At 46.3% G+C, this 22,346-nt stretch overlaps 1 protein-coding gene across 21 annotated transcripts in view; it reads left to right on the top strand.

Annotated features, from left to right (window-relative positions):
* The window catches only part of LOC142074915 (amyloid-beta A4 precursor protein-binding family A member 1-like), a 278,116-nt gene that overhangs the window by 130,963 nt on the left and 124,807 nt on the right, over nucleotides 1-22,346 (top strand). Inside the window, exon 1 of one of the 21 annotated variants that reach the window (XM_075135893.1) lies at nucleotides 19,337-22,166. The exons of the other annotated variants lie outside the window; for them this stretch is intronic. The gene's annotated coding sequence lies outside the window, so the exon portion shown is untranslated. Of the gene's footprint in view, nucleotides 1-19,336; nucleotides 22,167-22,346 lie in introns of those variants that run through there. 21 annotated transcript variants of the gene reach the window in all.

Below are 22,346 nucleotides of genomic sequence, written 5' to 3'. Positions count from 1 at the left end.
GTCCATGACTTTGGGCTCCATCTGTTATGGTGGTCACTCAGGACAGGAGAGGCGGTGTGTTGAGTGGAGTTACAGGGCACCAAAGCCAGCTCAGGTCGGGTCACTGTTGCACTTGCACTCCTTCTTGTGAGGCTCGTCCTTCAGTGGTTCAGGTGGTTTCTGCTGTAGTACTTCATACAACACGCAACTCAAATAATGGGTTACAACAATTTAAAGGTATATCCACTACAATCCCTGCCCCTGGTCCTTTTGGACCAGGCCATAGGGTTTAACATTGCAATGAATTCCTCCCCTTGCCTCTAGCCTGGCTAGCAGCAAGGGGTTCCTGCTATAATACCTTTGACGTATGGCAGAGAAAGCAGTGGTGACATACAGCATCGTGTAACACTGGCATCATACAACTCAAATCATGGATTATTTTCACCAGGATTAAATATCCTTGAGGTACACACTGGACTTCCCCATCCTTCCACATTACCCACCAAGTACACCCCAGTCCTTGAGCAAAAGCAATCCCACAAATGCATTAGCCTTTTCCCAAGGAAGGAATAACCCAGACTATCTTTCCCAGCCAGTTCCTTATATGTATGTTGTGGTTTAACCCAGCAGGCAGCCAAACACCACACAGCCGCTCGCTCACTCCACCCGCCCCCCACAGCGGGATGGGGGAGAGAATTAAAAAAAAAGTAAAATTTGTGTATTGCGATAAAGACAATTTAATAGAAGAAAAGGAAGGGAAAATTATAATAACAATAATAATAACATTAACAATAATGATAGAATATACAAAATGAGTGATGCACAATGCAATTGCTCACCACCTGTGCTGACCGATGACCAAGTAGCGATCGCTACTTCCTGGATCACGCCTACCACTCATATACTGAGCATGACGTCACATGGTATGGAATACCCCGTTGGCCAGCTGGGCTAGCTGTCCCGGCCGTGCTCCCTCCCAGCCTCTTGTGCACTTGGCAGAGCATGGAAGCTGAAAAGTCCTTGACTAGCAGGGTACTTAGCAACAACTGAAAACATCAGTGTGTTATCAACATTCTCCTCATACTAAATCCAAAACACAGCACTAGGAAGAAATTTAACTCTATCCCAGCCAAAACCAGGACAATGTACTACAGGGACCTTATCTCCTTCCACAGTGCGCAGGGGTGTTGATTAGGCAGGGCCAGGTCGACCCTTTGGTGTTAACTAGCCAAGTGGCTTCTGCTAAATGTGTATCCCACTGCTTGAATGTCCCACCACCCATTGCTCTCAGAGTAGTCCTTAGCAGTCCATTGTATCGTTCAACTTTCCCGGAGGCTGGTGCATGATAGGGGATGTGATACACCCACTCAATGCCATGCTTCTTGGCCCAGGTGTTTATGAGCTTGTTTCAGAAATGAGCCCCATTGTCCGATTCAATTCTTTCAGGGGTGCCGTGTTGCCTTAAAACTTGCTTTTCAAGGCCCAGGATAGTGTTCCGGGCAGTGGCATGGGTCACAGGGTATGTTTCCAACCGTCCAGTGGTCGCTTCCACCATTGTAAGCACATGGAGCTTGCCTTGTCAGGTTTGTGGGAGTGTGATATAATCAATCTGCCAGGCCTCCCCATATTTATATTTCAACCATCGTCCTCCATACCAAAAAGGCTTTAGCTGCTTGGCTTGTTTGATTATGGTACATGGTTCACATTCATGAATAACCTGTGCAATGGTGTCAATAGTCAGGTCCATCCCTCGATCACGAGCCCATCTATATGTTGCATCCCTTCCTTGATGGCCTGAGGCATCATGGGCCCACAGGGCTATAAATAATTCACCCTTATGTTGCCAGTCCAGATCCACCTGAGCCACTTCAATCTTAGCAGCCTGGTCCACCTGCTGGTTGTCTTGATGTTCTTCAGTGGCCCGACTCTTGGGTACGTGAGCATCTACGTGACGTACTTTTACAGTCAGGTTCTCTACCCGGGCAGCAATAGCTTGCCACAATGCGGCAGCCCAGATGGGTTTACCTCTGCGCTGCCAGTTGTTCTGCTTCCATTGCTGCAACCACCCCCACAGGGCATTTGCCACCATCCATGAGTCAGTATAGAGATAAAGTACTGGCCATTTTCCTCGTTTGGCAATGTCCAAGGCCAGCTGGATGGCTTTCACCACTGGCTCGATTCACCTTCTCCTTCAGCAGTTTCGGCAACACATCCTGTAGGACTCTGCACAGCAGCTTTCCACCTCCGCTGTTCATAGAATCATAGAATCATTTAGGTTGGAAAAAACCTTTAAGATCATCAAGTCCAACCGTAAACCTAACACTGCCAAGTCCACCACTAAACCATTGCCCTAAGCACCACATCTACACATCTTTTAAATACTTCCAGGGATGGTGACTCAACCACTTCACTGGGCAGTCTGTTCCAATGCTTGATATCCCTTTCAGTGAAGACATTTTTCCTAATGTCCAATCTAAACCTCCCCTGGTGCAACTTGAGGCCGTTTCCTCTCGTCCTAACGCTAGTTACTTGGGAGAAGAGACCGACACCCACCTCACTACAACCTCCTTTCAGGGAGTTGTAGAGCGTGATAAGGTCTCCCCTCAGCCTCCTCTTCTCCAGACTAAACAACCCCAGTTCCCTCAGCCGCTCCTCATAAGACTTGTGCTCCAGGCCCTTCACCAGCTTCGTTGCCCTTCTCTGGACATGCTCCAGCACCTCAGTGTTCTCCTTGTAGTGAGGGGCCCAAAACGGAACACAGTATTCGAGGTGCGGCCTCACCAGTGCCGAGTACAGGGGCACGATCACCTCCCTACTCCTGCTGGCCACACTATTTCTGATACAGGCCAGGATGCCATTGGCCTTCTTGGCCACCTGGGCACACTGCCGGCTCATGTTCAGCCGGCTGTCAACCAGCACCCCCAGGTCCTTTTCCTCTGGGCAGCTTTCCAGCCACTCTTCCCCAAGCCTGTAGCGTTGCATGGGGTTGTTGTGGCCCAAGTGCAGGACCCGGTGCTTGGCCTTGTTGAACCTCATACACTTGGCCTCCGCCCATCGATCCAGCCTGTCCAGGTCCCTCTGCAAAGCCTTCCTACCCTTGAGCAGATCAACACTCCTGCCCAGCGTGGTGTCGCCTGCAAACTTACTGAGGGAGCACTCGATCCCCTCGTCCAGATCATTGATAAAGATATTAAACAGGACCGGCCCCAGTACTGAGCCCTGGGGAACACCGCTTGTGACCAGCCGCCAACTGGATTTATCTCCATTCACCACAACTCTTTGGGCCCGGCCATCCAGCCAGTTTTTTACCCAGCAAAGAGCATGCCCGTCGAAGCCATGAGCAGCCAGTTTCTCTAGGAGAATCCTGTGGGAAACGGTATCAAAGGCTTTACTAAAGTCCAGGTAAACAACATCCACAGCCTTTCCCTCATCCACTAAGCGGGTCACCTGGTCATAGAAGGAGATCAGGTTGGTCAAGCAGGACCTGCCTTTCATGAACCCGTGCTGGCTGGGCCTGATCACCTGGTTGTCCTGTACGTGCCGCGTGATGGCGCTCAAGATGATCTGCTCCATAACCTTCCCTGGCACCGAGGTCAGGCTGATTGGCTTGTAGTTCCCCGGATCCTCCTTCCAGCCCTTCTTGTGGATGGGCGTCATATTTGCTACCTTCCAGTCGTCTGGGACCTCTCCGGTTAGCCAGGACTGCTGATAAATGATGGAGAGTGGCTTGGCAAGCTCCTCCGCCAGCTCCCTCAGTACCCTCGGGTGGATCCCATCTGGCCCCATAGACTTGCGTGTGTCTAAGTGGTGTAGCAGGTCGCTAAGCATTTCCCCTTGAATTATGGGGGCTTCATTCTGCTCCCCGGCCCTGTCTTCCAGCTCAGGGGGCTGGGTACCCGGAGAACAACTGGTCTGACTATTAAAGACTGAGGCAAAGAAGGCATTAAGTACCTCAGCCTTTTCCTCATCCTTTGTCACTATGTTTCCCCCGCATCCAATAAAGGATGGAGGTTCTCCCTAGCCCTCCTTTTGTTGCTAATGTATTTATAGAAACATTTTTTGTTGTCTTTTACAGCAGAGGCAGATTAAGTTCTGGTTGGGCTTTGGCCCTTCTAATTTTCTCCCTGCATAACCTCACGACATCCTTGTACTCCTCCTGAGTTGCCTGCCCCTTCTTCCAAACTCTCTTTTTTTTCCTGAGTTCCAGCCAAAGCTCTCTGTTCAGCCAGGCCGGTCTTCTTCCCTGCCAGCTTGTCTTTCGGCACATGGGGACGGCCTGCTCCTGCGCCTTTAAGATTTCCTTCTTGAAAAATGTCCAGCCTTCCTGGACTCCTTTGCCCTTCAGGACTGCCTCCCAAGGGACTCTGTCAACCAGTCTCCTAAACAGGCCAAAGTCTGCCCTCCAGAAGTCCAAGGTAGCAGTTCTGCTGCCCCCCCTCCTTACTTCTTCAAGAATCGAAAACTCTATCATTTCGTGATTGCTGTGCCCAAGACGGCCTCCAACCATCACATCACCCACAAGTCCTTTTCTGTTCACAAACAACAGGTCCAGCGGGGCACCTCCCGTGGTAGGCTCACTCACTAGCTGTGTCAGGAAATTATCTTCCACATGCTCCAGGAACCTCCTCGACTGTGTCCTCTCCCCTGTATTGTATTTCCAGCAGACATCCGGAAAGTTGAAGTCCCCCATGAGAACAAGGGCTAGTGACTCTGAGAGTTCTCCCAGCCGCTTGTAGAATATTTCATCTGCCTCTTCATCCTGGTTGGGTGGTTTGTAACAGACTCCCACCATGATATCTGCCTTGTTGGCCTTCCCCCTGTTTTCCCACAATATGACAGAATCCTTCTGAAAACAGGGCATGTTGCTTCTCATTTTCTGGTAATTTATTATACAGAGGGGCCTCTTCAGCACGAGTCACCTCCTCTGGCAACACTCCAAAGTTTTGGCCTTCTGGCCAGTCCATGATCACTTGCAAGATTCCTGGGCGGTCGGGGTTTCCCATTCAAGGCCATTGCATGATTAGTGCGACCCACTTACTCCATGTAGCATCGGTTGCATGATGCACAGAGGGGACTCCATCATGGTCCGTTTTGATGTCTCAAAGTTACAGGACAACGTACTCTGTAAATTAAACTTTATTTTATGAGCTCATAAGGAAAGAAAACAAAGAAACATGACAAGCAAGGGCTCAATCCCCTTTGCACAGACTAGTCTATCACGTGAATTCACTAATTCATCACTGAAGTCATGAGGTTTCTCACTCGCAAGTTTTCTAATTCATAACTCACAACTTATAACTCGTAAGTCGTGCACCTATGAGCAAATAGTTACCTAGCCAATGGTGAGAGTGCTCATCCTTCCTCCTCGGTCAGGGTCGGGCATCCCCTGTCACACTGGGAAGCACGAAACCCTCAGCAATCCAGCTGCTGTGATCTGCTTCAAAACCTTTTGGGTAAGCTGATGTTTTTATACCTTCCAGCTTGGAAGATTGGTCTACACCATTTCCATGAGTTAGCAGATTCTGACGAAACTGCCAGACACTCAATATGCAAAGATGATGGCTGCAGGAGACAGCAAGCTGCAAGTGATAATGGCTGCATAATGTCATTTTAGCTCTTTCTGGCCACCTGTCCTGCCTGTGTGGTGCTCTTGCTTTTACCTAATGGCGCTGCTCCCAGCATACATCAGGCCTTAGCATGAGCTGTGTGTTAGCCAACAATCTGAGCAGGAGTTGAGTGAACAGTCACACCCTCCCTTTGAACATCCAGCCCAGCACAGACAATTGAGGTGCCAAGAGGAGCTGTGCTTCAGTACCAACTACTTCTGAAGCAGCTCGAACCCCATCATATGCTGCTAATATTTCTTTTTCAGTTGGAGTGTAATGGGCCTCGGATCCTCTGTATCCCTGGCTGCAAAACCCTAGAGGTTGACCTCGAGTCTCCCCTGGTGCTTTCTGCCAGAGGCTCCAGGTGAGACCATGGTCCCTGGCTGTGGTGTAAAGCATGTTTCTCACATTTTGTCCTGTCCGGACTGGCCCAAGGACTACTGCACAAACTATTTCGTGTTTAATTTGTTCAAAGGCTTGTTGCTGCTCAGGACCCCATTTGAAACCGTTCTTCTTCTGGGTCACTCAATAGAGAGGGCTTACGGTCAGACTATAACCATAAATATGCATTCTCCAAAAAACCCACAACACCTAAGAAAGCTTGTGTTTCTTTTTTGCTAGTTGGTGGAGACATGGCTGTTATTTTGTTGATCACATCCATTGGGATATGACGACGCCCATCTTGCCATTTTATTCCCAAAAACTGGATCTCCTGTGCAGGTCCCTTGACCTTACTTTGTTTTATGGCAAAACTAGGGAAAAGAATAATCCAGATTCTTCTGAAAGCTTTCTCAAACACTTCCTCTGCTGTGTTGCCCCGCATGATGTTGTCATCACTATATTGCAGGTGTTATCATGTAATCATAGAATATGATAATCTTAGAATATCTCAAGTTGGAAGGGACCCATAAGGATCATCAAGTCCAACTCCCTGCTCCTTGCAGGACTACCTAAAACTAAACCATATGACTAAGAGCGTCGTCCAGACACTCCTTGAACTCTGACAGGCTTGGTGCCATGACCACTTCCCTGGGGAGCCTGTTCCAGTGACCGACCACCCTCTCAGGGAAGAACCTTTTCCTAATGTCCCATCTGAACTTCCCCTGATGCAGCTTCATTCCATTTCCTCGTGTCCTGTCGCTGGTCACCAGAGAGAGGAGATCAGCACCTCCCCCTCTGCTGCCCCTCTTGAGGAAGTTGTAGACTGCGATGAGGTCACCCCTCAGCCTTCTCTTCTCCAAGCTGAACAAACCAAGTGACCTCAGCCGCTCCTCATAAGTCTTGCCCTCAAGATCTTTCACCATCTTGGTCTCCCTCCTCTGGACACACTCTAATAGTTTGATGTCCTTCTTATATTGAGGCGCCCAAAACTGCACACACTACTTGAGGTGGGGCCGCACCAGTGCGGTGTAGAGTGGGACAATTGCCTCCCTCGACCAGCTAGCTATGCTGTGCTTGATGCACCCCAGGACACGGTTGGCCCTTTTGGCTGCCAGGGCACACTGTTGACTCATGTACAACTTGCCATCAACCCAAACCCCCAGATCTCTTTCCATGGGGCTGCTCTCCAGCCTCTTGTCCCCCAATTTGTACGTATAAGCAGGTTTACCCTGTCCCAGGTGGAGAATCCGGCACTTGCTCTTGTTAAATTTCATATGGTTGGTGATTGCCCAGCTCTCTAGTCTGTCCAGATCTCTCTGTAGGGCCTTTCTACCTTCGAGGGAGTCCACATCTCCTCCTAATTAGTATTGTCGTCAAACTTAATGTACATTCGACTCCTGCGTCCAGATCCTTTATAAAAACATTAAAGAGCACTGGCCCTACAACTGAGCTCTGGGGAACCCCACTGGTGACTGGCCGCCAGCCTGATGTAACCCCATTTACTACAACTCTTTGAGCCCAACCCATCAGCCAATTGCTCACCCATCGTATTATGGACTTGTCTAGCTGTATGCTGGACAGTTTATCCAGAAGGATACTGTGAGAGATAGTATCAAAAGCTTTGCTAAAATCCAAAAACACCACATCTCCTGGCTTCCCTTGGTCAACTAGATGGGTGACCTTGTCATAAAAGGAAATTAAGTTAGTTAAACAGGACTTTCCCCTCATGAACCGGTGTTGACTATGACCAATGACTGTGTTGTCTCTCAAGTGTTTTTCAATAACTCCCAGAATAGCCTTCTCCATAATTTTACCAGGCGCTGAAGTGAGACTGACAGGCCTGTAATTACCGGGGTCTTCCTTCTTACCCTTCTTGAAAATTGGGACAACATTTGCCAGCTTCCAGTCGACTGGGACCTCTCCAGACTCCCAAGACCATTTAAAAATAATGGAGAGAGGTCCTGCGATGACATCGGCCAGCTCTTTCAGTACCCTGGGATGAATCCCATTGGGCCCCGTAGACTTATGCACATCCAGCTGGAGCAGCAAGTCTCGAACAAGTTCAGGGTTCACTGGGAGTTTATCATCCCCCCCAGTCACGGTCTTCCAACACAGGAGCTTCACCCTGTTCCAGTGCAGTCTGGATAAGTCCATGGCAAATGGTAGGGCTGTGTTTCCACCCCCGGGGCAGTCGGTTCCAGGTGTACTGGACGCCCCTCCAAGTGAAAGCAAACTGTGGCCTGCACTCTGCCGCCAAAGGGATGGAGAAGAACGCATTAGTGATGTCAATGGTGGCGTACCACTTGGCTGCCTTTGACTCCAGTTCGTATTGGAGTTCTAGCATGTCCGGCAAGGCAGCACTCAGTGACGGCGTGACTTCGTTCAGGCCACGGTAGTCTACTGTTAGTCTCCACTCTCCATTGGACTTTCGCACTGGCCATATTGGACTGTTAAAGGGTGAGCGAGTCTTGCTGATCACTCCTTGGCTCTCCAGTCGACGAATCAGCTCATGGATGGGTATCAGGGAATCTGGGTTGGTGCGATATTGCCGCCGGTGCACCGTTGTGGTAGCGATTTGTACCTGCTATTCTTCAACCCTCAGCAACCCCACAACAGAAGGGTCCTCCGAGAGACCAGGCAAGGTGGACAGCTGTTTAATTTCCTCCGTCTCCAGGGCAGCTATACCAAAAGCCCACTGATACCCTTTTGGGTCCTTGAAATACCCTCTCCTGAGGTAGTCTATGCCAAGGATGCACGGAGCCTCTGGGCCAGTCACAATGGGGTGCTTCTGCCACTCATTCCCAGTTAGGCTCACGTCGGCCTCCAATACAGTTAACTCTTGGGATCCCCCTGTCCCTCCAGAAATACAAATGGGTTCTGCCCCTTTATAGCTTGATGGCATCAGGGTACACTGTGCACCGGTGTCTACGAGAGCGTTATACTCCTGTGGGTCTGATGTGCCAGGCCATCGAATCCACACAGTCCAGTAAACCTGGTTGTCCCTTTCCTCCACCTGGCTGGAGGCAGGGCCTCCTCTAGTTCTGGTCATAGTATCCGTTTCTCACTTCTTGCAAACGCGAGTCAAGAATTCCTTCATTACAATCCAAAGTAAGATCAGCCCTTCTACTCTGTCTGGGGAACTGTTCACTGGAAACTGGACCATTGTGTGACAGGTTTTTCCTGAAAACTGGAGCAGCATTTTTCCTGAGAGAACCCCCTTGTGTGACTGTTTTTCCTTACAACTCACGTACCCGTGCCTCTAGGGTCAAGGTAGGTTTTCCATCCCACTGCCTCATGTCCTCTCCGTGGTCACGCAGGTAAAACCACAGGGTGCCCCGTGGTGTGTACCTTCTATATCCTCTCTCTTGAGCAGAAAAACACTGACTCCTAATGGCTGAGATACTGGTCCGTACAGGTGGAGAATAGGATATACCCTCTTTGAGTTGCTGGACCTCCCGGGACAGTTTCTCCACAGCCGAGACAAGGGAGGAGGAGACACTTCCTTCATATTCCCAGAGTCTGCTAACCGTGTCATCCACCGTTGGTGCTTCTTCCTCTTTCCAGCACAGTACTGCCAACGAACTGGCATACGATGCTGGTGCGCTCCGTACCAACTTCCGCCACATGGGTCGGGTGCACTGGACGTCATCTGGATCTTTGGGTGTTCGGGCGTCGTCCAGGTCACTATAAACCACCTCCAGCACGCCTAGTTCTCTCAGGTACTGGATACCTCTCTCCATAGTGGTCCATTTGCCTAGGCAATATATAACATCTTCCTTGAAGGGATACCTTTCCTTCATGCCTGACAGCAGTCGCCTCCAGAGGCTGAGGACCTGTGTCCCTTTTCCGATTGCTTTGTCAATGCCCCCTTCCCTAGCGAGGGATCCCAGCTGTTTGGCTTCCTTCCCCTCTAATTCCAGGCTACTGGCCCCATTATCCCAGCATCGGAGCAGCCAGGTAACAATATGCTCGCCTGGACGACGGCTGAAATCTTTCCGCATATCTCGCAGCTCTCTCAGGGATAGGGATCGGTTGGTTTCCGTCTCGTTTATGAGTTCTTCCTCTTCCTCCTGCCCTCCTCGTGATGGCCCTGCTTTTCCATCATCCCTTTCTAAACGACCTGACTTTCGCTTCCAAGATTTCCTCTTCTGTACAGGGGCGACGGATACCAGCAAGGGTTGGTCCTCTGGTTCAGCTGTAGTGCCTGTTGCTGGGGTTTGGGTAGCTGCAGTGCTTGTCATGGGGGTTAGAGTAACTGTAGTGCCTGTTGACAGGGTTTGAGTGGCTGCAGTGCCTGTCGCGGGTGTTGGAGTAACTGTAGTGACTGTTGCCGGGGTTTGAGTGGCTGCAGTACCTGTCACGGGGGTTGGAGTACCCACGGTGTCTGTCCCCGGGGTTTGAGTAGCCACAGTGCCTGTCGCAGGGGTTGGAGAAGCTACAGTGACTGTTACGGGGGTTTGAGTAGCCACAGGGGTTGTCGTGGGGATTGAAGTAGCCGCAGTGCCTGTCGTGGGGGTTTGAGCAGCCACCGTGTCTGTGGCCGGGGTTAATATCCCGCCGCCCCCAGGACCCGCCGCTCCGCCCGCCCCGACGAGGCACCGCCGTTTGCCCTCCCTCTTTTCTTGTTCCTGAGGGTTGATCTCTGGACAGTATTCCTGAATAGTTTTTTAACCCTAAACAAGGCCTGAACAACATTCAGGAGACATAGCAATATGAACATGCTTGTTTGAACATCCCAAGGATATTCAAAATTCTCAGGGAATATTGTGGACATCTTCATGAAGAGGACAGAAGAAAAAGGAGTTTCTGAAGATATGGAAGGGAAGATGAACAAGTGGGAGAAAGTGTCCCATCCTGTCTCCCCCTTACATTCATTCTCCGAGGAGAAAAAAGTGTAATTACTAATAGTTTCTAAGAGGTGGTTCCCGAGGTACAGAAATGATGGCAGTGCTGATTACAGATACCAGATTAGACTTACGACCAATGATTTTATCACCTCATAAAACAGCAGCAAAATGATAACCTTGGCCCAGTTCTGAATAATGATAAACAGCACAAGAGGGAACATATACTGCAAGCAAGGTATTACATGACCCAACATTGAGAGCCAGCCCCACAACTTTGAGAGCCAATAAATCAACATTGTGACCAATCAATATAATGAATGCTTATAACAATTTTGCCTTAACACACTTTGGTCAGATCTATCGTTATCTCAACCCTTCGAGCCCCACGTTGGGCGCCAAAAAGGACTGTCGTGGTTTAATCTGGCAGGCAGCCAAAAACCGTGCAGCCGCTCGCTCACTCCCCCCCTCACAGCGGGACGGGGAGAGAATCGGAAGGGTAAGAGTGAGAAAAACTCGTGGGTTGAGATAAAGACAGTTTAATAGAACAGAAAAGAGAAAATAATAATAATAATGATAGAATATACAAAATGAGTGATGCACAATGCAATTGCTCACCACCCGCGCTGACCGATAACCAAGTAGCGATTGCTACTTCCTGGATCACGCCTACCGTTCATATACTGAGCATGACGTCACATGGTATGGAATACCCCATTGGCCAGCTGGGCTGGCTGTCCTGATTATGTTCCCTCCCATCTTGTGTACCTAGCTCAGTCAGTAGGCATGGGAGCTGTCCTTGGACTAGGAGGGCACTTAGCAACAACTGAAAACATCAGTGTGTTATCAACATTCTCCTCATACTAAATCCAAAACACAGCACTAGGAAGAAATTTAACTCTATCCCAGCCGAAACCAGAACAATACCCTTCACCTTCACATCAGTGTAAGTGGTAAATAACACCAAATAGGGTCTTTTCCACTTCTCCTTTTAAATGCATTTGGTCTCCTTTTTTTACAACTAAAGTAGTAGGGTATGTTTTCTCATATAATATTTCAAAAGGGCTTACCCCTTCCCTAACTTTAGGAATGATTTGAATTTTCATTAATGCTATGGGCAGCACATCTACCCACCTCATCTGCGTTTCTTGACACAGCTTTTAAATCTGTCTCTTTAGAGTCTGACTCATCCTTTCTACTTTTCCACTTGACTGGGGTCTCTAAGGTGTATGTAAATCCCATTGTATCTGTAAAAATTTAGTTACTCCTTGGACTATTTCTGCTATAAAATGAGGCCCATTATCTGAGGATATCCCTTCCAGTATACCAAACCTTGAAATCACTTCTTTGAGTAAAACTCTAACCACTTCTCTAGCCCTGTTGGTACGACACGGGAAAGCTTCAGGCCACCCAGAGAAAGTATCTACCAAAACTAAGAAATACTTAAACTGGTTACATTTTGGCAACTCAGAAAAATCTATTTTCCAGTATTCCCCGGGGGAATAACCTTCTTTCACTTTTCCGACTGGAGGTTTCTTTTGAAATTTTGGATTGTTCGCGCAACACCGTTGACATTGTCGTACAGTTATATTAGCTAATTTTTGCATTTTTGGTCCTATAGCATATCTTTTAATACTTGCTAGTAAAGCGTCTGCTCCCATGTGTGACTCATTATGAGTTTTCTTCATTATCTCTTGTACCATTGGAGCGGTAATTAAAACCTGCCCATCAGTAGTTACCCACCAACCTTCCTTTGACTTTGTGCTTTCTAAATATTTAGCGAGTTTATCTTCCTCCTCTGAATATTTCGGGGGGTTCCCACTGAATTTTTCTTGGAGGGATTAATGCTCCTTTTAGTTGTCCTGTCATTGCAATCTTTTTAGCTGTTTCATCTGCTTTCTGATTTCTTTTAACTACTTCTGTTTGTCCTTTCTGGTGGGCTTTGCAATGTATAATTGCAACTTCTTTTGGCTTTTGGACAGCTTGTAACAATTTCAAAATTTCTGATCCATATTTAATAGGAGTCCTTTGTGAAGACTGTAGTCCACGTTCTTTCCAAATGGCTTCATGCACATGGACTACTCCAAATGCATATTTAGAATCTGTATATATTTACTTTCTTGTCTTTAGATAGCTCTAATGCTCGGGTTAGAGCGATGATTTCTGCTTTCTGGGCAGAAGTATTTGGAGGTAATATTCAGGCTTCAATTTCGTCCCGCAGGGTTACCACATCATACCCAGCTTTTTGCTCTCCATTAACCATAAAGCCACTCCCATCTGTAAAGAGTTCAATTTCTGGATCCGTTAGTGGCACATCCTTTAAATTAGGTCGGCTAGAGTATACTTGTTCCATCACATGCAAACAGTCATGTTCCAGTTCTCCTCTTTCATCTATTGGTATTAAAGTGGCGGGATTCAAAGTTGCAGACATTTTCAAAGTTACATCATCCTGTTCAATCAGTACCACTTGATATTGAACCAATTGACTAGGAGAAATCCAGTGATGCCTCTTTTGTTCGAGGACGGCAACCACTGCATGTGGTACAAAAACTGTAATAGGTTGTCCTAAAGTTAATTTCCGAGCTTCTTTAACTAATAGCACCACCACAGCTACTGCTCTCAGGCATGCTGGCCATCCTTTACTTACTTCATCCAGCTGTTCAGAAAAACAGGCTACTGGCCTTTTCCAATTTCCCAAAGTCTCGGTCAGGACTCTCAATGCCACATGTTGTCTTTCATGGACGTAGAGTGTAAAGGGTTTTGTCAAGTCCGGGAAACCCAGGGCAGGGGCTCTCATCAACTCAGTTTTAATAGAGTCGAACCCCTTTCTGCATTCTGGTGTCCACTCCAGAGTTTCTCCAGGTTCTTTAATAGCAGCATATAATGGTTTGGCAATCAAACTGAAATTGGGTATCCACAGCCTGCACCATCCGGCCATTCCTAAAAACCCTTGCAATTCTTTTTGATCGGGGAGGGAGCTATTTGACAAATAGCTGCTTTTCGTTCTGCTCTTAATTCTCTTTTTCCTTGAGAAATTACAAACCCCAAGTACGTTCAGTCCTTGCTCCGAGCAAGATGTCATCCACATATTGCAACAAAGTGATGGAAGGATTCTTACCTTGCTCATCTTCCAGTTCTTTAGCAAGTACATTACCAAACAGTGTGGGGCTATTCTTGAATCCTTGTGGTAACACAGTCCAGCAAAGCTGTATTTTCCTCCTGGTGGTAGGGCTCTCCCATTCAAAGGCAAATATTTTCTGACTTTCTTCTTCTAAGGGAATGCAAAAGAATGCATCTTTTAAATCCAATACAGTAAAATATACCTTATTCTCAGGAATACCAGAGAGTGAGGTATATGGATTAGGTACCACAGGATGCATGTCAACAGTAATCTTATTAATTTCTCTCAAATCTTGTACCAGTCAATATTCTTGGGTTCGGGGCTTCTTAACTGGTAAGATGGGAGTATTATCTTCTGATTGGCACTCCTGCAACAGACCGAATTGCATAAAAGTTTTGATTAATGATTCCAAGCCCACCCTGGCTTCTAATTTCATAGCATACTGTCTTTTCCTTACTGGCTGAGCTCCCAGTTTCAACTCTGTTTTTACTGGAATGGTGTTCTTGGCTCGTTCTGGTTTCTTAGAAGCCCATACTAGGGGTATCACAGCATCCAGGATTTCTTCTGGGATCCCGGTCCTCTCCTCTCCTTTCTCAGTCAGCAGACACAATTGGGCCTTCCATGCGGTCTCCTCAGGCACATGTAGCTGAATAGACTTAGCAGAGAACGTTAGTTGAGCCTTTAATTTACACAATAAGTTGCGTCCCAATAATGGTAGAGGGCATTCTGGCATATACAGAAATTCATGAGTCAATGTAATTTTTCCAATTGTACATTCCATAGGTTTTAAAAATGGCCTAAGGGCTCGTTTTCCCATGACTCCAACAATTGGTATGTAAGTTTTACTTTAGGGGTCCTTTTACAACTAGTTACTACAGAGCGTGTTGCTCCACTATCTACTAAGAAATCTATAACTTCATTCCCCAGCTTTCCTGGAACCAGGGGATCAGCTGGGGAGATCTTAATACTTTCCCCCGGTCCTCTTCATTCAGAGTCAGAGGTTCCCAACATAATCAGGTTAGCAACTGTCTCTTGCCCCCCTTTCTCCGTAGATTTAACAAACTTTTTTTTTTTTCTCCGGGACATTCATTTTTCCAATGTCCCTCCTTTTTACAAAAAGCACACTGGTTAGGGCCCAAAGGGGCACGGTTCCAGGGATTCTGTCCTCGCCCTACCCTGTTCCATCCGCTTCCTCCTCTCTCTCTGCCTGAATTTTCAGCGATTGCAGATGCTAGCAATGAGGCTTGTAATTTTATTCCTTTCTGTTTTTCTTTAAGTTTTTCTCTTTTTTTTTCTTTTTTTTTCATCATCACTATTATTATATACCTTGTACTCTATTTCAATTAATTGTGATGCAGACATTTCCCCAGCTCCATCTACTCGCTGCAGTTTCTTTCTAATATCAGAGGCCAATTGTCCCATACATCTATTAGCCTCATCCTCCAGATCTAAATCCGTCCATCTATAAGCAGTTTCACAGAATCTTTCATAAAAGGCCGAGGGATTCTCCTCTGACCCCTGCCTTATTTCATGTTTACACATCTTCAGCCTCCCCACAGTCCTTAACACATTCCTTTCCTTTTTCACATCTCTCAGAACAATTCTTTTTCTTTCTTTTCCCATTAGCACTTCCTGCTAACATACACATTCCATTTGCATCATTCATCATCAGTTTACATTTCTTTTGCCACTCAGGATGTTGTCTCAGAGTAAAGAACATATCAGCATACAATACCTCATCTCATTTTCCTTCCCTCCTTAGAAACAGCATTAATTGCAACAAAGTATTATAGTTCAAAGTTCCATTCATTGGCTGCTTTTCTCCGTCTTCTAGTTTATATAATGGCCACCATTGATTACAATACTTAATCAAATCATCTCTTTTTGCGGTCCCTCCAGGGGATCCTGCAATTTGTTTCCAATGTGTTAAAATGCAAGCCAAAGGTGATTTTCTTAAAATTCCCCCACCCGTAGACGATCCGTTACCCATTTTACACATGGGAAGTCACACAAACAAACTTTTCGCATAACACCACCACAAATATTCAATCACTATGACAATAGACAATACCTTTACACAAAACAATCGAAGGGGACTCAAACCCCTGTGTCACTCTCAGCAAACAGACAAATATTTACAATAGTTACTGTGGGCTTATTCAGATTTTACCTTAAATGGGGACTCTAACCCCGAACCAAATGGGGACTCTAACCCCGAACCAAATGGGGACTCTTCTTCAAGATATCTCCACTCTGCTTACCGCCCATTACGATATACACAAAATTCCTACTGTCGTGGTTTAATCTGGCAGGCAGCCAAATACCACGCAGCCGCTCACTCACTCCCCCCGCCCCCCCAGTGGGACGGGGAGAGAATCGGAAGGGTAAGAGTGAGAAAAACTCGTGGGTTGAGATAAAGACAGTTTAATAGAACACAAAAAGGGAAAATAATAATAATATTGATAGAATATACAAAATGAGTGATGCACAATGCAATTGCTCACCACCCGCGCTGACCGATAACCAAGTAGCAATCGGTACTTCCTGGATCACGCCTACCCTTCATATACTGAGCATGACGTCACATGGTATGGAATACCCCATTGGCCAGCTGGGCTGGCTGTCCTGATTATGTTCCCTCCCATCTTGTGTACCTAGCTCAGTCAGTAGGCACGGGAGCTGTCCTTGGACTAGGAGGGCACTTAGCAACAACTGAAAACATCAGTGTGTTATCAACATTCTTCTCATACTAAATCGAAAACACCTACACAAAGAACAACAAAATTCTCTTATCACAATAACAACAACAACAAATCATTATGAACAATAGTATACCGCAGTATACCCCAAAACTCATTTAGAGTACCAAAATCATAACGAGCAACAGTATACCGATAATTCCATATACTTCCAAACTTATTTAAAATCAAAACCAAAACCAAAACCAAAACCAAAACCAATGTATACCACTGAGGTGCTAGCGCCTCGGTATACGCCGTCCTGCGTACATCTTATGGATAGCCTCAAATTGGCCAATCCCAAAAGTTAAGGAGTTAAAGAATACCTTTATCAAATAGATAGTCCTTTGTCTGCTCCTGCGGTGATCCGGATGAGGCGAGGAGTCCCTCCAGAGAAGTCTCCGGGGGTACCCAAGGGAGTCCTTTTTCTCAGCGGGTCCCGCAGACAAGCAGAGGAAGTCCCATCTGGGGTGCCAATCTGAAACAAGGAAGTTCCTGACAAACTCTCTAAGACTCAATTTGGAGTTTTAGAAAGCAGGTATTCTTTATTGCAGCACCGGACGCACAGGGGATCGCTCCACCTAGTGTGCGCACCAAATCACTTAACCATAGAAGTTATATACAATTAGAGTATACATATTCATTACATTTCCGAGAAATAATCTAAATATTCATGTTATTTCCCGGAATTCATTAACATATGCAAAAGTCTTTGACGCATGCGCCCTTGTGTTCATTGGTGGTCTTTCAGGGTCTTCTGGTGGTCTTTCAGGGTCCTCTGGTGGTCGTCGATAGTCTTCTTCACAGTGTCCTTTAGTTGAACTCAGTCTTTATGCATGCTCAGTTTTAACCCTTGGCTTAATTAGCACAATTCTCATTAGCACAAACTAGCACTACCCCCTTATCTATTCTACTCAAGATACAAGGTTAGCCTCCTTATCTATTTTACGCAGAATACAAAGTTTCAAGGCCTTTTTATCTACTGGATGTCCGGCCTGTCCATTCACAAAGCATTCCTAACCCATCTGCATCATTTCAACCAAAGAACCGTATGTCTCTTCACTGTTCCTTTGTATTTGGTATCAATCCCTATCAGTATATCAGGGATTTGTTATTGATCATTATTCAAAAAATAGGAAATATGTCCATCCTCACTTTAGAGAAACAGGGTTTCTCTTTTTTGGAGATTAAAACCTTTAAATTGGATCCATTTCAGTTTCTAATTTTTCCTCTTTTTTTTTTTTTCTTTCTTTTCTCTTCATACTTTGGTGGATGTGTTAGCATCCAGCAGAATACAAAAACTTTTTATTTCCTAATCAACTCCCGAATTTACCAAACTTACAATTAGTTTAAATTTGAAATTTAATTTTCAATTAAATTTAAAATAAAATTTGGCAATAAGTTTGTATTTCTAAATTACTATTTCTTTTTGCTTTGGATCCCCCCTTTTGCTACCTTTAAGGGTATTGGGGAGTCACACTGGTAAAGGTAACAGTTTAAATGGTACCCACTGTACTGCACACACTCCTGAGCTCTTTAGGGGAGGGTTTTGGTAGTTTTGCAAGGATCCAGATTTCAAGCGTTTGCTCTTCTGTTGAATAACCCAGTTCCCCAGCCTAGCATTTTATTCTAAAAAGGCAGGGAATAGATTATTCTTATTATTTGGTTCTTCTAAGGGCATAAGTTTTAAGGATTCCTGGCTTGGGGTGGGGGGAAGGGTGTCCCTAGCTGCTGCTGCTTTTTTCTTTTTTTTTTTTTTTTTTTTTTTAAAGAAGCCTTTTCTTTTATCCCCTTGGCTCAAGGTCCTATGCTGCTGGCAGAGTTATACCAGACTGTCAGGCCCTGGTGTGCTCTGTTCAACCACTTCTTGTTGACTAGCAGGGGTGGCAAGTATTTGTCTAGTGACAGGAGCCATGGGATATTTGATATTTTTACTAGGTATATTATTTACAGGGTTTACAGGATTAAGTAGTGTTTTATAGCAAAATGAATCAAAAAAGGGGGGAGGGGATTATTGGAGAATGGGAGATGAGAGACAGACAAAAGAATTAGGTGGTTCTTCATAGGAAAGTGGAGCTGATTGCTGTGTGCTTTACCTTTTACAAAGTGTCCTGGTTTCGGCTGGGATAGAGTTAAATTTCTTCCTAGTGCTGTGTTTTGGATTTAGTATGAGAAGAATGTTGATAACACACTGATGTTTTCAGTTGTTGCTAAGTGCCCTGTCAAGGACAGCTCCATGCTCTACCAAACGCAGAGGCTGGGAGGAGGGAGCACAGCCAGGACAGCTAGCCCAGCTGGCCAACGGGGTATTCCATACCATGTGACGTCATGCTCAGTATATGAATGGGAGGCGTGTTCCAGGAAGTAGAGATCGCTACTTGGTTATCGGTCAGCGCGGGTGGTGAGCAATTGCATTGTGCATCACTCATTTTGTATATTCTATCATTATCATTATTATTTTCCCTTTTCTGTTCTATTAAACTGTCTTTATCTCAACCCACGAGTTTTACTCACTCTTACCCTTTCCGATTCTCTCCCCGTCCCACTGGGGGTGGGGGGGAGTGAGCGAGCGGCTGCGTGGTATTTGGCTGCCTGCCAGGTTAAACCACGACACAAAGGTTTATAGTTTGGTTTTTTTTCTGTATAACTCAGAGTCTGAATGCTCGGTTCTGTATAAATTGAACTTCTCTTTAGGTTGAGGAGACATCCTTTTGCAATTGTTTATTTTCCTTGTGTAACAGATTTTCTCACATTCCAGGGACCAGTTTGCAGAGAGCTCAGCCTCTGGGTCTCTGCCTGCTTTATGGCCAATATAGCATGGCTCAATAATTGTGGTGTTCTTTTGCTTTCAATAGACCCTGAATATACTCCTTCAAGTGAATGTTACGCATTTTGGTTGCAAACTCTAATGATTTGGGCACATTTGCAAAAGGAGCAGTCCCTTCCTCATATAGGGATTCTGTACCTGCCATTCCCTCCTCACAACAACAGTTGTTAAGGAGCAGCCAAGTCCTGTGGACTTTGCTTTAGGGGCATCTCACCTCTTGCAGCTTGCTAGGGCTTCTGCTTTTCCCAGGTCTGAGCATAAATTCCCAATAGGCACAGGCATGGTCAACCATCAATAGATCAACAAAGATGGAAGAACAGTGTTTTTTACAGCCACCACATACGCATATAAACATGGACAGGACAAATGTCCTGATCCTCCTCTTACTCTCTGGCGAATCAGACTCAGTGCTGGCCAGCAGATCTCATGCACTCATTCGCATACATCTCAGATAGCTTTTTGTACTCCTTGGCTTGTACTCACAAACAAGATGCCAGATACTGCAGTATATCTGCATACCGTTCACCTGGCACCCTGAAACAAGCGTTAGTTTTAACCAACTGGGTTGCAATCCCAGTTGCTTGGTTACGAATGCTATAGCGCTCTGCATCTGACCATGCTATGAGGATATACTCTTCGTTTTTGGGAAACATTGATATCTCTCACATCACACAGACCCCACATACACCTGACAAACAATCATACCTAATACAGGGTTCCTGATTATATGTCCTCACCACAAACAAAAAATTCTGTGCAAATACCTGTACTCAGCCTATGAATAGACAGGGTCTCAAACAAGCATGCCAAGGGCTGGGGTCCTACTCAGATTGTCAAAACACAGTATGTGAAAAGGCTTGGGTTGTATGCTCAATACACAACAGAAAAAAAATCCCCACAAATGCATTCAGTGTGCAAAAGAATAGGATTCCCTGCAAACAAAGGTGCCTAACATTAAAAAAGGAGAGTTCAATACCACTGATACTTAATATACAGGAGAACAGGATTGCTCAGCATCAGGAAGACACTCTTACCTTTGCGACCTTTGGTTAAGAATTCAGGCATTTAGGGGTAAGGTAGCAGCAAGAACAGAACCACACCGCTCAGTGACATGAAATTTATTGAGTGTGATGAGTATAGTGGGGGGATAGTGATTTCTATCCTAAGATTTATCTTCTGTGATATGCTTGTACTTCACACTTGCACCAGTCTAGGCCCCTCCCTCTCTGGTCCAGTTTAGATAGGCACCATGGACCCCAGGGGAACTAGACACCCATTCTGATTACTTGATGTGTCTGGATCCTTGTCGGTGGCCCGGCCATTATGTGTAACAGTTACACTGTGGGCTCAGACTCCTGTGTGGTGTTGGACCTCTGTGTATTGATGTTCCCCATAAGGGCCTATAGTCTTCACTGTTTATTGCTTTTGAACTTAGGTGGTTGGCCTAAGCTGCTGGTGGCCTCGTTGGTTGCATCACCCCACACCAATATCTTTGACTTACTCCATATCTAAGGCCAATTAGCAGTTGTTTACCTGGATTGCTGTCTGGTCTCCTGCCCTAAATGTGTTCTAAGGATGTAAAGCTATTAAGAGTTTATCTGTGCTGCTTTGTTTCTTTCCTGTGCATGCCTAAACTGTTAGAGCAGAGCAGATGTAGCCCAGAGATTTTGGGTAAGTCTTCTCCGTAACAGTTACAGAATATTTGAGGTTGGAAGGCACCTCTGGAGTTCGTCTAGTCCAACCCTCCCTGCTCAAAGCAGGGCTAACTAGAGCAGGTTTCCCAGGACTGTGTCCAGTTGGGTTTTGAATATCTCCAAGGATGGAAAATCCACAACCTCTCTGGGCAACCTGTTCCAATGCTTGACTGTCCTCGTGGTGAAAAAATTTTTTCTTGTATCCAGTCTGAACCTTTCTTGTTTCAATGTATGCCCGTTAGCTCTCATACTCCCACCATGCACCGCTGTGAGGAGCCTGGCTCCATCTTCTTGATGATCTCCTCATGGATATTGGAAGGCTGCTGTTAGGGCCCCCTGAAGCCTTCTCTTCTCCAGGCTGAACAAGCCCTGTTCCCTCAGCCTCTCCTCATAGGGCAAGTGCTCCAGCCCCCTGACCATCTTGATGGCCTTCTGCTGAACTCACTCCAGTTTGTCAATGCCTTTCCTGTATTGGGGGGGGTGGGTCCCAAAACTGGACATGGTATTCTAGAGGTGGTCTAATGAGTGTTGAGTAGAGAGGAAGAATCATTTCCTGCAATTTACTGCTTATGCTCCTTTTAATCCAGCCCAGGATGCTGTTGTCCGCCTTTGCTTGCCAGGGCACACTGCTGGCTCATGTTCAGCATTGCTGTCTGCCAAGACCCCCCCAGGGCCTTTTCAGCAGAGCTGCTCCCCAGCTAGTCAGTCCCCAGCCTGTTTTGTTGCCAGGGTTTCTTCCTTTGAAGAAGCATCGACACAGATGTAAACAACAGTGGAAGAAAACCCATTGCATGCCAAAACTTTATCCAGTTGGAGAAGCACATGGAGCCCCTGCTCAAACATATTTCAGAAAGAAATTGGCAGCTATGGACGGTCGGATACCCTCTTGGGGGAGGACTCTGTGCCAGAAGGGGGGGGGGGGGGTACGTACACCCCTGAAGAGATTGTGACCTGTGGGTGACCCACACCAAAGCAGGTATGCTAATAGAGTGGCAGGAAGAAACCCTTATGCATATGACCTCAACTTACTATGCTGCTTATTGACTCTCCCCCCCCAGTGTCAACTTTCTGTATTTTTGCCATGGGTTACACCTGGACAGTCTCCAAGTGCATTATCCACGGAAATTAGCCAGAAGGGATAAGACACACAAAACAG

The sequence above is a fragment of the Calonectris borealis genome, chromosome W (assembly GCF_964195595.1).
Source record: "Calonectris borealis chromosome W, bCalBor7.hap1.2, whole genome shotgun sequence".
In the NCBI taxonomy this organism is placed as follows: Eukaryota; Metazoa; Chordata; class Aves; order Procellariiformes; family Procellariidae; genus Calonectris; species Calonectris borealis.
The sequence above is the reverse complement of the archived record's forward strand: the minus strand, read 5'-3'. Positions and strand labels throughout refer to the sequence as shown.